Here is an 8,627-nt window from a genome sequence, read left to right on the forward strand (position 1 = left end):
ACCTCATTAACATATAGTGACCTTCTGGGTGAGTGGCAAAATGTCACATGGCCAAGGGGAAACTGAAACTTAATTTTTATCAGGATGTCCAGGTGTCCCAGGTGAAGGGAGGGAGTGGCCCCATTCCTGCCAGTCTCAAAGCAAGATTACCAGGGTCTAGGCATGCTGCAACCACCTGCAGTCTGGAGCCTTTAACTGTGCCTGACAGCTCAGGCCTACTTAGCCTCTAGTGTTCTGGTGCTTATAACTGTGCCTGACAGGGCCACCAAACTTAACCCAAATTAAACTGGTACCATACCATCCTATATCCTGGAAGTCAGACTAAAAGTGGAACCCTCAAGAGGACCTTAGAGGGAGCACCTGAATTGAAGAACTCTGGAGAGAGTGAGACAAAACCTAACCTCAAATTTCTTCCGATTTTCTTACTTCTCTAGCTTTTTCTTTTTTCTTTTCCCTTGGCACTGGCTTGTAATTCCCTGTACCAGAATGTGGTCTATATCCACAATAAGCTGTTGATCAGTCTGGCTTGCTTAATTATGGAGAATTTTGATGAGAGCTGAGTATTAACTAGACAGTAGCCAAGAGTAACATGGATGTGATGAAATCAGGGGTATAAAGAAGTACATTTTCAGCTCCTTGGCTGAATCTACCTGCAAAACTTCCTGTCACAAAATGCATTTCTATTGTGATAGTGAGGCCCTCAGTAGGCACAAGGGCACCACCAAGAACTAACCCAATTCTTTGAATATGCTCTCACTATTTGTCACGTCCCACCTGTGGGATTTGACACAAAAATTATGTCAGTAAATATTCTTCCAGAAATTGATTAACTAGACAAAATGTGAAATTACTCATATTTATTCAGGGAGAAACAGGGCTGAAAACTCCAACCTTAGGTATTTCTGTATAAATTCCAGATGCTTGTGCCTGACTTCAAGAAACGAACTGGTGTCAATTTCCATGAATAAAATAACTATGAATCATTTATTTCTTAAAAAATTAAATGAAAATGTGACTTAACAGGTGATGAGTAACATGGATATGTAATATTTCCACAAACACTCAGCTGTAATACATCCTCATATTATTGATATGATTCAGCCACCTTTAAACATCCCTGCACCTGAGTCTTTGGAGAGAGAAAAGGCCCATCATATCTGTTTAAACATGCTTACTGCATTTCTCTTGTGAAAATTTGTCTGTTAGTGTACCAGATGATAGGACCCGAGGCTGCTAGAGCACAGGATAACCCACATCATCAGGACATCCTATTATAGATGATCTCTTTTGGATTGTCCTGTTACCTAATGAGAAGTGAGAAGTAAGTGGCTCAAAATACATAATAACTTTTTGACTATTCTTTTACAAATCAAGAAGCCTACATTCCATCACTTTGAGCTTGTAAACCTGTACTGTGAAGTCCTATAGGTACTAGCAGCACATGAATTTAAACTAAGGCAATTGAAGAGTTTAGATTCTGAGCATGTTCATTGTTCCAAATAGAATAGGATCATTGAAATCAAATGCTCCCTTTTGGGAAAGTTAGAAGCACAATATTTGTGTTTACAAAAGATACCATAGTATCTGTAAACATATAATTGAAATTAATTTCTCCAAATAGTGACTATATTAGTCTGTCACCTCTATTTAAATATTAAAAGACTTTGAGTAACAAGACCTCAAAATATTCAGAAAACAAGGCCAAGAATTTTGGAGAGTACTTTAAAGGTATTTTAATTTTCTGATATTTGCTCTAAATCAGCAGTTTATTACATCTTATTTAAAACCAAAGTAATGGCAAATATACATGTTCAAATATAAATAGCTTAACAATAAGGGTACATTCTGAAAAATGCTTCATTTGTTAATTTTGCCATTGTGTAAACATGAAAGCATGTATTTACACAAACAAAGATTGTTACTATGATGACTTGGTATGAAAGATTCCCCTATCCCAAGCTCATGTATTGAAGGCATTGTCTCCAAATTGTGACTGGTGATTGGTTCATGGGAAAGCTAAATACATCAGTGGATTAATATTTCGATGAGTCCATGAGCTACTAAAAGAAGTATGCCACAGGAGGATGTGCCTTTAATAGGCATATCTTATGTAGATGCCATAATGGCATTTAGTGGTTTGCATGATAATCTCAAGTTTTGATTAATAAAAGGGGAAAACAAACAGTATATCTTGTCCCAGAACCCTCCTTTCTTTCTGGTCTCTGTGAGGTGAGCTGCAGTACTCTTCCACATGTGGACTATCAAGTTGTTCAGACTCACCTCAGGCCCACAGCAACATGTGTTCTCCAACCTCCAGTTCTCCTTTGCTGAGGAGTGCATGCAAGTGGAGTGAATAGGCCTGAGCTCCAAATTCCTCACCTCCCAGGTCTCCAGGTACACTCTATGTGTACACAATATGTGCATCTGCAGTTATAACCTCATACTACTCCAATCCAGTTTACATTTTAAAAAGAATACACACTGAAGACACTACAGTGCTTACTCCTTAATAAAATAAGACTTTTACAGCAAGGTGGGTAGAAAACAATGCCAAAAAAAAAAAAACCCACAATAAAAGTAAAAAAAAAAAAAAAAAGGAGATATCTCCACCAAGGATACCTAGTATCTCAATGAAAATATACAGAAAACAACAGAAATTGAATCCCCAAAAGAAAACACAACAATCTATGTGATCCTAACCAGGTGAATTGATGAACTGGAAGTAGATCATCAAAAAACCTACAACTGCACAAATTAAATTGAGCAAAATCATGTCTTAGAGGACACAGCTTTTGTCACAAGGCTTAACTTAATTGAAGAAAACCAGAGAGGTTTCAGAAGAGAGATAAATGAAGTGAAGGTGAGTCAACAAATAGAGGATCTCAATAACTGGCTCATTAACTTAGTGAAGACATGAATGAATGAATTTCAGGAAGCACCAAAAACATCAGACCTTGAATTGAAATCATACCTCAAAGAAGAGATGGACACAATACGCAAAAACACCCACAAAACAAAAATCAAACAGAGCTTTTAAAAACCTGCCTATAATTCCTCACTAACAGAATCACTCACATGAAGTACAGAACTTCTGAGCAGGAAAACAAGACAGAAGAAATTGATCAGGAGTCCAAACTTTGCTAAGTTCAAAAAATTATTTGAATACAATACAAGGGAACTGTGGGATACCCTAAAATGACCAAACATCTGGATCATGGATATACCAAGACTGGGAAGAAATCCAGGACAGAAGCATAGAGAACATATTAACAAAATTATTGAAGACAATTTCCCCAACCTTGCAAAAGAGAGTCCCATCCAGACATAAGAAGTTTACAGACACCAAACAGGACCAAAGAAGAATCTGTCCAAGACACATCATCATTAAGGATGTTAATAATGAAAACAAAGACAGAGAGTGCCATAAGCAACAACAGAGAAATAGCTCACCACCTACAAAGGAAATCCCACCAGAATTACCACAGACTTTTCAGTGGAAACTCTGAAAAATAGAATGGCCTGGAACAGAAAACATGAAGCTCTAAAACAATATGGCTTCCAACCCAAACTACTGTACCCAGTGAAAATATCCCTCATGATAGATGGCAAAAGGAATCCCATGCTAAAAGCCAGCTCTATGATGATATGAACACAAAGCCAAACCATCAGAGAATGCTTCAGTGAATACTAAACACAGAAGAGTCAAACAGCCAATCTCAAGAGTCAACAAGAAGATAACAATAGCCAAAAGTAGAACAAACTCAAAAAATTACAAAGCCCCAAAAGGAACCAAACCCCGTAAAGCATCTCACAATGATAGAGATTAAATTGAGCCTCACAATTATAACCTAAACTATTAACTCACCCACCAAAAGATAAAAGTTAAAATGGTGGATCAGAAAAATAGATAATATACAGCATGGCTCCATAAATTTAAGAAAATTGATGTAACTTTTGTTATGATGTAAAGGTAGATTTTAACAAGAGATACATTAGGAATTTCCCTAGCTCCTGGAGACTGAACAACACACTTTTAAACAATGAATGTTTTGTGGATGAAATTAAAAAAAAGGTTCTGTGACTTCTGGCCAAGATGGCAACCAACTAACTGTGCTGCACATCCCCAGGAAAGAAAGGCAAGACATTAAGGGTTCACTGGGTCTTTTAGGGGAGAGAAATCTCCAATAGATTGCTAGTGGGAAGGTACAGAGGGGAAAAAACAGGAAATCAGTGATTCCCTTGTGTACGGGTAGTCCACCCCTCCCTGCAAGCAGCTGCCATACCCATAGTCCCAGCTTCAGGAAACTCCCACACTTACTGTAGGAAAATGGTCCCAGGCCAATATAGTTCCACTTACCTCACTGCATAGGGGTAACTGCCCTGCTACCCCTGCTCACAAGTGACCTTGGCCAGGCTACACCTGCTGGGCCATTGGAAATCAGGCTCCTTTGATCAATTTGTCTGCCAAACACTCCATGCACCAATCCCTGCTTGTGCAAGCTGAGCCTGCATGGCCCATTTGCTCCCTAACTGCTCTGGCTGCTGCACATTCACATGAAAGCCCAGGCCCATTGCAACTCCCTGTGTGAGCTCAGACTGTCTATGTCTGTTGCTTGCTCTAGCTCAGGTGCCAGCCCCTCCCTGTCTGCTGCACCAGCCAACTGCCATTGTCCTGTTACTGGTGAGCTCAGACTGCTTCCAGGTCCCAGTGTTCTGCCACAGCAGAGTTTGGGCTGCTTCAGTGCTTAGTGCCTCAGGGTCCCTCCTAGAGCAAGCGCATGCAGCTTTGGTGCATTACCACGTGAGAGCTCATGCAACTTTGGTGCCCCTGCCAGGCAGAAGCTCAGGCGGCTTTGGAAAGTGAGAGCCAAAGCCCAGACTGCATGGCAACTGCTTCAGCTTCCCACTGTGCTTGAGCCCAGGCTGATCCACCTGCCTACATGCCCATACACTGCAATGGGCAGACCACAGCACAAAAGAAATAACATGAAAAATCAAATGTAAGAAAATCAGGTTAGATCACCCAGTCCCACAATGAACAACCAATCAAAGCATAGAAGAGTCACTAGGATCAGAACACCAAAAAGAACCTATGAGCAATGCAACCCTAACCAACCTACTGGTAGAACTTGCAGAAAAACAACAAAGTATCAATAATCATGTGGATGCTTCCATCACTAGACTAGACCTAATAGATAAGAAATGTATGGAATTCAAAGACAGTTAAGTGATATAAAGGAGACTAAAAAAAAAAAAAAAAAGAGGACCATAAAAATCAGCTGGTGATGCTAAATGAAGACATAAAGAAATGCAAGGATGAATTCCAAGAAGCATCAAGAAAATCAGAAAATGATGTGAAAGGGAGCTTGACAGAGGGATGGAAAGTATACATAGAAAAGTAGTAGAAAATGCAAACCTACTTGAACAATTCCAAAACTCTCTAGAAGCTCTCAAGAATAGAGTCAGCCATGTGGAGGATAGAAACTCTGATCTGAAAGACAAGATGGAAGAAACAGTTCATGAGTTCAAAAGCTTCAGTAACTTCAAAAGTTTCTGTGAACAGAACATGAGGGAACTGTGGGATACTCTTAAACGTCTTAATATCAGGATCATTGGAATACCAGAAGAAGAAATTCAGACCAAAAGCATGGAGAACTTATTTAACAAAGTAATTGAAGAAAACTTCCCCAGTCTCTCAAAAGAAAGGCCCATCAAGATACAAGAAGCTAACAGAATTCCAAACAGACTGGACCAAAGGAGAAACTCTCCAAGACATATTGTCATTAAGAGTCTAAACATTGACACCAAAGAGAAAATCCTAAAAGCAGCTAGGGAAAAACAGCACACCACTTTTAATGGTAACCCCATCAGAATTATTCCAGACTTCTCAATGGAAACCCTTAAAGGTAGAAGGGCCTGGAATGAAACACTGCAAAGTCTAAGAACCTATGGCTTCCAACCCACAATACTCTACCCAGCAAAAGTATCCTTCATAATAGATGGTGAAGAAAAACTTTTCATGACAAAACTCATGTTTACAATCATATGAACACAAAACCAAACCTACAGAGAGTATTTCAGGAAATTTCCAAAGAGAAGAAACAAATAATCAAACTCAAATACTTACAAGAAGTATATAACAATAACCAAACTCAGAGAAGGCACAAAAACTTCAAAGTCCATGAAAACACCAACCCACATATACCATCACAATATGGCAGGGATCAAATCAAAACTTACTGTCATTACTCTAAATATTAATGGCCTTAATTCACCCACCAAGAGACACAAGCTGACAGGATGGATCAAAAAATTAGACCCCTCAATCTGTTGTTTTCAAGAAACCCACCTCACCACTAATGACAGACACCTCCTCAGGGTGAAAGGGTGTAAAACAATATTCCAAGCAAACAGGAATAAGAAATAAGCAGGTGTAGCTATATTAATATCAGATAAAATAGATTTCAAAACAAAAATAATCAAAAAGGCAAGAAGGCCACTTCCTATTTATCAAGGAAATGATCCATCAAGAGGATATTACAATCATAAATCTGTATGCACCAAACACAGGGACACCACAGTTCATAAACCAAAACCTACTTAACAATAAAACAGAAATAACCACCAACATCATCATAGTTGGAGACTTCAATACACCATTATCAGTAATAGACAGTTCATCCAAACAGAAAGTCAGCAGGGAAGTAAGAGAGCTCAACAAAACCACAGATCACTTAGACCTAACGGACATCTACAGAACTTTCCATCCGAAATCAACAGACTACACATTCTTTTCAGCAGACCATGGAACATTCTCTAAAATAGACCATATACTGGGTCACAAAGCCTGCCTCCACATATTTAGGAAGATTGACATAATTCCTTGCATGATATCAGATCACAATGTTATATTGCAAGAAATTAACAACAAAAGACCCACCAAGAATCCCAACAGCACCTGGAAACTGAACAGCACACTTTTTTTTTTCCCCCACAGGGAGCCTTTAATGAGTTCAGGTTCCATACAGAGGCCCCGGATGGAGCCTGGCCAGAGCTGGGTCTTGATCTCTGTGTCCATCAGGCCGTTTTTCGGCAGGGCCACAATCCCTTCTTCAGCCTTGACCTGGCCTCAGGCAGCTGGTTCATTCTTGAGAATCCCATGCAGGGCCTTTCCTACCATACCCTCTCCACTGTAGAGGCATCTCTCAGAAACAGGGTGCCACCCCCATGATCCTAAAACATGCTTGCTTCCGCAGGCACATCAGCTGAGGTCAGAACCGGAGCCCTGAAGTCCACACCACAGGCCAGTAGTTTGGTGGGGGCAGATAATCAACCTCCTCCACCTCCTCCATGGGCCTATCTGGGGGTGCCGGGCACCAGTACGTGGCTGAACACGTGGACCCGGTGCGGGGCCAGGGGCAGGGGCAGGGGCAGGGGCAGGGCTGTACAATAGCTTCTTTGTCTCGGGGCTGAGCCTGGCTCATGGAAGCCTCAAATTTGAGCATGTTCCAGTCAAAGATGTAGTCGTAGGAGAAGCCCTGCGGGTGGAAGAGGTTGCGGAAGAGCTGGCGCAGGTAGGAGTAGTCAGGCTTGTCCTCGAACTGCAAGGAGCGGCAGCAGTTGAGGTATGTTGAGAACTCAGAGGGGTAGCCTTTGCAGAGGACCTCGATGGGCGTTGACATCTTCTCACTGATCCACTCCTACTTCTGATGTTTGGTAGCAGCCTTGAGGCCATGCCAGGGCAGGGAGCCCAGATTGAAGTACATGAGCATGTAGCCCAGACTCTCCAGGTCATCCCGATGGCTTTGCTCAATGCCCAAGTGGGTGTTGATGGAAGCACAGTGGGCAGTGCCAGTTAGGTTCTTATTTTCCCGGTAAGGGATGTGCTGGTGGGTGCGGGCATCTCGGTACTTCTTGGCCAGGCCAAAGTCTATGATGTAGACCAGGTTGCCTTTCTTTCCCAGGCCCTGAGGATGTTGTCTGGCTTCGCGTCCTGGTGGATGAAGTTCTTGGAGTGGATATACTCGATGCGGCTGATCATCTGGTCGGCCAGCAGCAGCACTCTCTTGAGGCTAAACTTGCAGGAGCAAAAGTTGAAGAGGTCCTCGAGGCTAGGTCCCAGCAACTCCATGACCATCACATTATAGTAGCCCTCGGCCCGCACCACTTGATGGATGGGATCCCCACTCCCCCCTGCATCATCTTGTAGAACTTGCTCTCTGATGTGGAGCTGTGGGTGTTTCCTCTTCACACACTTGAGCTTGATTGCCACCTCTTTGCCAGAGGCGATGTTGGCACCCAGGTAGATGTCTCCAAAGGACCTGCTGCCGATCTTGTGGCCCAGGCGGTACTTATTCCCAACACGCAACTCCATGATTCAGCCTTGCCGGCTGGGAAGGCACTGGTGCCTGATCACTGCTCGCGGTGACTGCCTCTGGCAGGGCGGCCAGCCGGGGTGGATGCCAGAGGATTCATGGGGCCACCGGGGTGCCAGCCTCTCCAGGCCCAGCCACCGCTGCCTCCGCCACTGCCTCTGAACAGCACACTTTTAAATAATAAATGGATAGTGGATGAAATTGCAAAATTTCTAGAATTGAAGGACGATGGGAACACATTGTACCAAATCT

General features: G+C 42.2%; 1 pseudogene; it reads right to left on the reverse strand.

Annotated features, from left to right (window-relative positions):
* Nucleotides 1–7,271: 7,271 nt before the first annotated feature.
* LOC123462955 lies at nucleotides 7,272–8,374 on the reverse strand (annotated as a pseudogene).
* Nucleotides 8,375–8,627: the final 253 nt, after the last annotated feature.

The sequence above is a fragment of the Jaculus jaculus genome, chromosome 8, assembly GCF_020740685.1.
Source record: "Jaculus jaculus isolate mJacJac1 chromosome 8, mJacJac1.mat.Y.cur, whole genome shotgun sequence".
NCBI lineage: Eukaryota > Metazoa > Chordata > Mammalia > Rodentia > Dipodidae > Jaculus > Jaculus jaculus.